Consider the following 6,000-nt stretch of genomic DNA (forward strand, 5'->3'; position numbering starts at 1 on the left):
ACCTTTTTTCAGTGAAATGCAGCTTAGGCGACTGTACAGTGCAAAAACACACTCCTATCGCTCTGAAAGGCTAATTTTTGACATAAACCAGTTTTCACCCTTAATGAATTAAATTCCAGGTAAAAACTTGTTTGCCAGGAAGAAGATCCAAATTCAACCAGTTCAGGCTAGAAAACCTGTTTGAAAGACCTTTTTTCAGTGAAATGCAGCTTAGGCTACTGTACAGTGCAGAAACAGGCTCCTCTCGCTCTGAAAGGCTAATTTTTGACATGAAGCAGTTTTCACCCTTAATGAATTAAATTCCAGGTAAACACTCGTTTGCCATGAAGAAGATCCAAATTCAACCAGTTCAGGCCAGAAAACTTGTTTGAAAGACCTTTTTTCAGTGAAATGCCGCTTATGCTAGCCTACTGTACAGTGCAAAAACAGGCTCCACTCGCTCTGAAAGGCTCATTTTTGACATAAGCCAGTTTTCACCCTTAAAGAATTAAATTCCAGGTAAAAACTCCTTTGCCATGAAGAAGATGCAAATTCAACCAGTTCAGGCTAGAAAACCTGTTTGAAAGACCTTTTTTCAGTGAAATGCAGCTTAGGCTAGCCAGTAGGCCAGTAGTACAGTGCAAAAACAGGCTCCACTCGCTCTGAAAGGCTCATTTTTGACATAAGCCAGTTTTCACCCTTAAAGAATTAAATTCCAGGTAAAAACTCCTTTGCCATGAAGAAGATGCAAATTCAACCAGTTCAGGCTAGAAAACCTGTTTGAAAGACCTTTTTTCAGTGAAATGCAGCGTAGGCTACTGTACAGTGCAAAAACAGGCTCCTCTCGCTCTGAAACGCTCATTTTTGACATACGCCAGTTTTCACCCTTAATGAATTAAATTCCAGGTAAATACTCCTTTGCCATGAAGAAGATCCAAATTCAACCAGTTCAGGCTAGAAAACCTGTTTGAAAGACCTTTTTTCAGTGAAATGCAGCTTAGGCGACTGTACAGTGCAGAAACAGGCTGCTCTCGCTCTGAAACGCTCATTTTTCACATAAGCCACTTTTCAGCCTTAGGCGACTGTACAGTGCTAAAACAGCCTCCTATCGCTCTGAAACGCTCATTTTTGACATCAGCCACTTTTCACCCTTAATGAATGAAATTCCAGGTAAAAACTCCTTTGCCATGAAGAAGATGCAAATTCAACCAGTTCAGGCTAGAAAACCTGTTTGAAAGACCTTTTTTCAGTGAAATGCAGCTTAGGCTAGCCAGTAGGCCAGTAGTACAGTGCAAAAACAGGCTCCACTCGCTCTGAAAGGCTCATTTTTGACATAAGCCAGTTTTCACCCTTAAAGAATTAAATTCCAGGTAAAAACTCCTTTGCCATGAAGAAGATGCAAATTCAACCAGTTCAGGCTAGAAAACCTGTTTGAAAGACCTTTTTTCAGTGAAATGCAGCTTAGGCTACTGTACAGTGCAAAAACAGGCTCCTCTCGCTCTGAAACGCTCATTTTTGACATACGCCAGTTTTCACCCTTAATGAATTAAATTCCAGGTAAATACTCCTTTGCCATGAAGAAGATCCAAATTCAACCAGTTCAGGCTAGAAAACCTGTTTGAAAGACCTTTTTTCAGTGAAATGCAGCTTAGTGCAAAAACAGGCTGCTCTCGCTCTGAAACGCTCATTTTTCACATAAGCCACTTTTCAGCCTTAGGCGACTGTACAGTGCTAAAACAGCCTCCTATCGCTCTGAAACGCTCATTTTTGACATCAGCCCCTTTTCACCCTTAATGAATGAATTTCCAGGTAAAAACTCCTTTGCCATGAAGAAGATCCAAATTCAACCAGTTCAGGCTAGTAAACCTGTTTGAAAGACCTTTTTTCAGTGAAATGCAGCTTAGGCGACTGTACAGTGCTAAAACAGCCTTCTATCGCTCTGAAACGCTCATTTTTGACATAAGCCACATTTCACCCTTAATGAATGAAATTCCAGGTAAAAACTCCTTTGCCATGAAGAAGATACAAATTCAACCAGTTCAGGCTAGTAAACCTGTTTGAAAGACCTTTTTTCAGTGAAATGCAGCTTAGTGCAAAAACAGGCTGCTCTCGCTCTGAAACGCTCATTTTTCACATAAGCCACTTTTCAGCCTTAGGCGACTGTACAGTGCAAAAACAGCCTCCTCTCGCTCTGAAACGCTCATTTTTCACATAACCCACTTTTCAGCGCTAAAACAGCCTCCTATCGCTCTGAAACGCTCATTTTTGACATCAGCCACTTTTCACCCTTACTGAATGAAATTCCAGGTAAAAACTCCTTTGCCATGAAGAAGATACAAATTCAACCAGTTCAGGCTAGTAAACCTGTTTGAAAGACCTTTTTTCAGTGAAATGCAGCTTAGGCGACTGTACAGTGCAAAAACACACTCCTATCGCTCTGAAAGGCTAATTTTTGACATAAACCAGTTTTCACCCTTAATGAATTAAATTCCAGGTAAAAACTTGTTTGCCAGGAAGAAGATCCAAATTCAACCAGTTCAGGCTAGAAAACCTGTTTGAAAGACCTTTTTTCAGTGAAATGCAGCTTAGGCTACTGTACAGTGCAGAAACAGGCTCCTCTCGCTCTGAAAGGCTAATTTTTGACATGAAGCAGTTTTCACCCTTAATGAATTAAATTCCAGGTAAACACTCGTTTGCCATGAAGAAGATCCAAATTCAACCAGTTCAGGCCAGAAAACTTGTTTGAAAGACCTTTTTTCAGTGAAATGCCGCTTATGCTAGCCTACTGTACAGTGCAAAAACAGGCTCCACTCGCTCTGAAAGGCTCATTTTTGACATAAGCCAGTTTTCACCCTTAAAGAATTAAATTCCAGGTAAAAACTCCTTTGCCATGAAGAAGATGCAAATTCAACCAGTTCAGGCTAGAAAACCTGTTTGAAAGACCTTTTTTCAGTGAAATGCAGCTTAGGCTAGCCAGTAGGCCAGTAGTACAGTGCAAAAACAGGCTCCACTCGCTCTGAAAGGCTCATTTTTGACATAAGCCAGTTTTCACCCTTAAAGAATTAAATTCCAGGTAAAAACTCCTTTGCCATGAAGAAGATGCAAATTCAACCAGTTCAGGCTAGAAAACCTGTTTGAAAGACCTTTTTTCAGTGAAATGCAGCGTAGGCTACTGTACAGTGCAAAAACAGGCTCCTCTCGCTCTGAAACGCTCATTTTTGACATACGCCAGTTTTCACCCTTAATGAATTAAATTCCAGGTAAATACTCCTTTGCCATGAAGAAGATCCAAATTCAACCAGTTCAGGCTAGAAAACCTGTTTGAAAGACCTTTTTTCAGTGAAATGCAGCTTAGGCGACTGTACAGTGCAGAAACAGGCTGCTCTCGCTCTGAAACGCTCATTTTTCACATAAGCCACTTTTCAGCCTTTAGGCGACTGTACAGTGCTAAAACAGCCTCCTATCGCTCTGAAACGCTCATTTTTGACATCAGCCACTTTTCACCCTTAATGAATGAAATTCCAGGTAAAAACTCCTTTGCCATGAAGAAGATACAAATTCAACCAGTTCAGGCTAGTAAACCTGTTTGAAAGACCTTTTTTCAGTGAAATGCAGCTTAGTGCAAAAACAGGCTGCTCTCGCTCTGAAACGCTCATTTTTCACATAAGCCACTTTTCAGCCTTAGGCGACTGTACAGTGCTAAAACAGCCTCCTATCGCTCTGAAACGCTCATTTTTGACATCAGCCACTTTTCACCCTTAATGAATGAAATTCCAGGTAAAAACTCCTTTGCCATGAAGAAGATACAAATTCAACCAGTTCAGGCTAGTAAACCTGTTTGAAAGACCTTTTTTCAGTGAAATGCAGCTTAGTGCAAAAACAGGCTGCTCTCGCTCTGAAACGCTCATTTTTCACATAAGCCACTTTTCAGCGCTAAAACTCCTATCGCTCTGAAACGCTCATTTTTCACATAAGCCACTTTTCAGCGCTAAAACAGCCTCCTATCGCTCTGAAACGCTCATTTTTGACATAAGCCACTTTTCACCCTTAATGAATGAAATTCCAGGTAAAACCTCCTTTGCCATGAAGAAGATACAAATTCAACCAGTTCAGGCTAGTAAACCTGTTTGAAAGACCGTTTTTCAGTGAAATGCAGCTTAGTGCAAAAACAGGCTGCTCTCGCTCTGAAACGCTCATTTTTCACATAAGCCACTTTTCAGCGCTAAAACAGCCTCCTATCGCTCTGAAACGCTCATTTTTCACATAAGCCACTTTTCAGCGCTAAAACAGCCTCCTATCGCTCTGAAACGCTCATTTTTGACATCAGCCACTCTTCACCCTTAATGAATGAAATTCCAGGTAAAAACTCCTTTGCCATGAAGAAGATACAAATTCAACCAGTTCAGGCTAGTAAACCTGTTTGAAAGACCTTTTTTCAGTGAAATGCAGCTTAGTGCAAAAACAGGCTGCTCTCGCTCTGAAACGCTCATTTTTCACATAAGCCACTTTTCAGCGCTAAAACAGCCTCCTATCGCTCTGAAACGCTCATTTTTGACATCAGCCACTTTTCACCCTTAATGAATGAAATTCCAGGTAAAACCTCCTTTGCCATGAAGAAGATACAAATTCAACCAGTTCAGGCTAGTAAACCTGTTTGAAAGACCTTTTTTCAGTGAAATGCAGCTTAGTGCAAAAACAGGCTGCTCTCGCTCTGAAACGCTCATTTTTCAAATAAGCCACTTTTCAGCGCTAAAACAGCCTCCTATCGCTCTGAAACGCTCATTTTTCACATAAGCCACTTTTCAGCGCTAAAACAGCCTCCTATCGCTCTGAAGCGCTCATTTTTGACATCAGCCACTTTTCAGCCTTAATGAATGAAATTCCAGGTAAAAACTCCTTTGCCATGAAGAAGATACAAATTCAACCAGTTCAGGCTAGTAAACCTGTTTGAAAGACCTTTTTTCAGTGAAATGCAGCTTAGTGCAAAAACAGGCTGCTCTCGCTCTGAAACGCTCATTTTTCACATAAGCCACTTTTCAGCCTTAGGCGACTGTACAGTGCTAAAACAGCCTCCTATCGCTCTGAAACGCTCATTTTTGACATCAGCCACTTTTCACCCTTAATGAATGAAATTCCAGGTAAAAACTCCTTTGCCATGAAGAAGATACAAATTCAACCAGTTCAGGCTAGTAAACCTGTTTGAAAGACCTTTTTTCAGTGAAATGCAGCTTAGTGCAAAAACAGGCTGCTCTCGCTCTGAAACGCTCATTTTTCACATAAGCCACTTTTCAGCCTTAGGCGACTGTACAGTGCTAAAACAGCATCCTATCGCTCTGAAACGCTCATTTTTGACATCAGCCACTTTTCACCCTTAATGAATGAAATTCCAGGTAAAAACTCCTTTGCCATGAAGAAGATACAAATTCAACCAGTTCAGGCTAGTAAACCTGTTTGAAAGACCTTTTTTCAGTGAAATGCAGCTTAGTGCAAAAACAGGCTGCTCTCGCTCTGAAACGCTCATTTTTCACATAAGCCACTTTTCAGCCTTATAGGCGACTGTACAGTGCAAAAACAGCCTCCTCTCGCTCTGAAACGCTCATTTTTCACATAAGCCACTTTTCAGCCTTAGGCGACTGTACAGTGCTAAAACAGCCTCCTATCGCTCTGAAACGCTCATTTTTGACATAACCCACTTTTCAGCCTTAATGAATTAAATTCCAGGTAAAAACTCCTTTGCCATGAAGAAGATCCAAATTCAACAAGTTCAGGCTAGTACCCTGTTTGAAAGACCTTTTTTCAGTGAAATGCAGCTTAGTGCAAAAACAGGCTGCTCTCGCTCTGAAACGCTCATTTTTCACATAAGCCACTTTTCAGCCTTAGGCGACTGTACAGTGCTAAAACAGCCTCCTATCGCTCTGAAACGCTCATTTTTGACATAAGCCACTTTTCAGCCTTAATGAATTAAATTCCAGGTAAAAACTCCTTTGCCATGAAGAAGATCCAAATTCAATCAGTTCAGGC

This window comes from Pagrus pagrus (genome assembly GCF_965226575.1).
Source record: "Pagrus pagrus genome assembly, contig: HAP1_SCAFFOLD_104, whole genome shotgun sequence".
Taxonomy (NCBI): Eukaryota; Metazoa; Chordata; class Actinopteri; order Spariformes; family Sparidae; genus Pagrus; species Pagrus pagrus.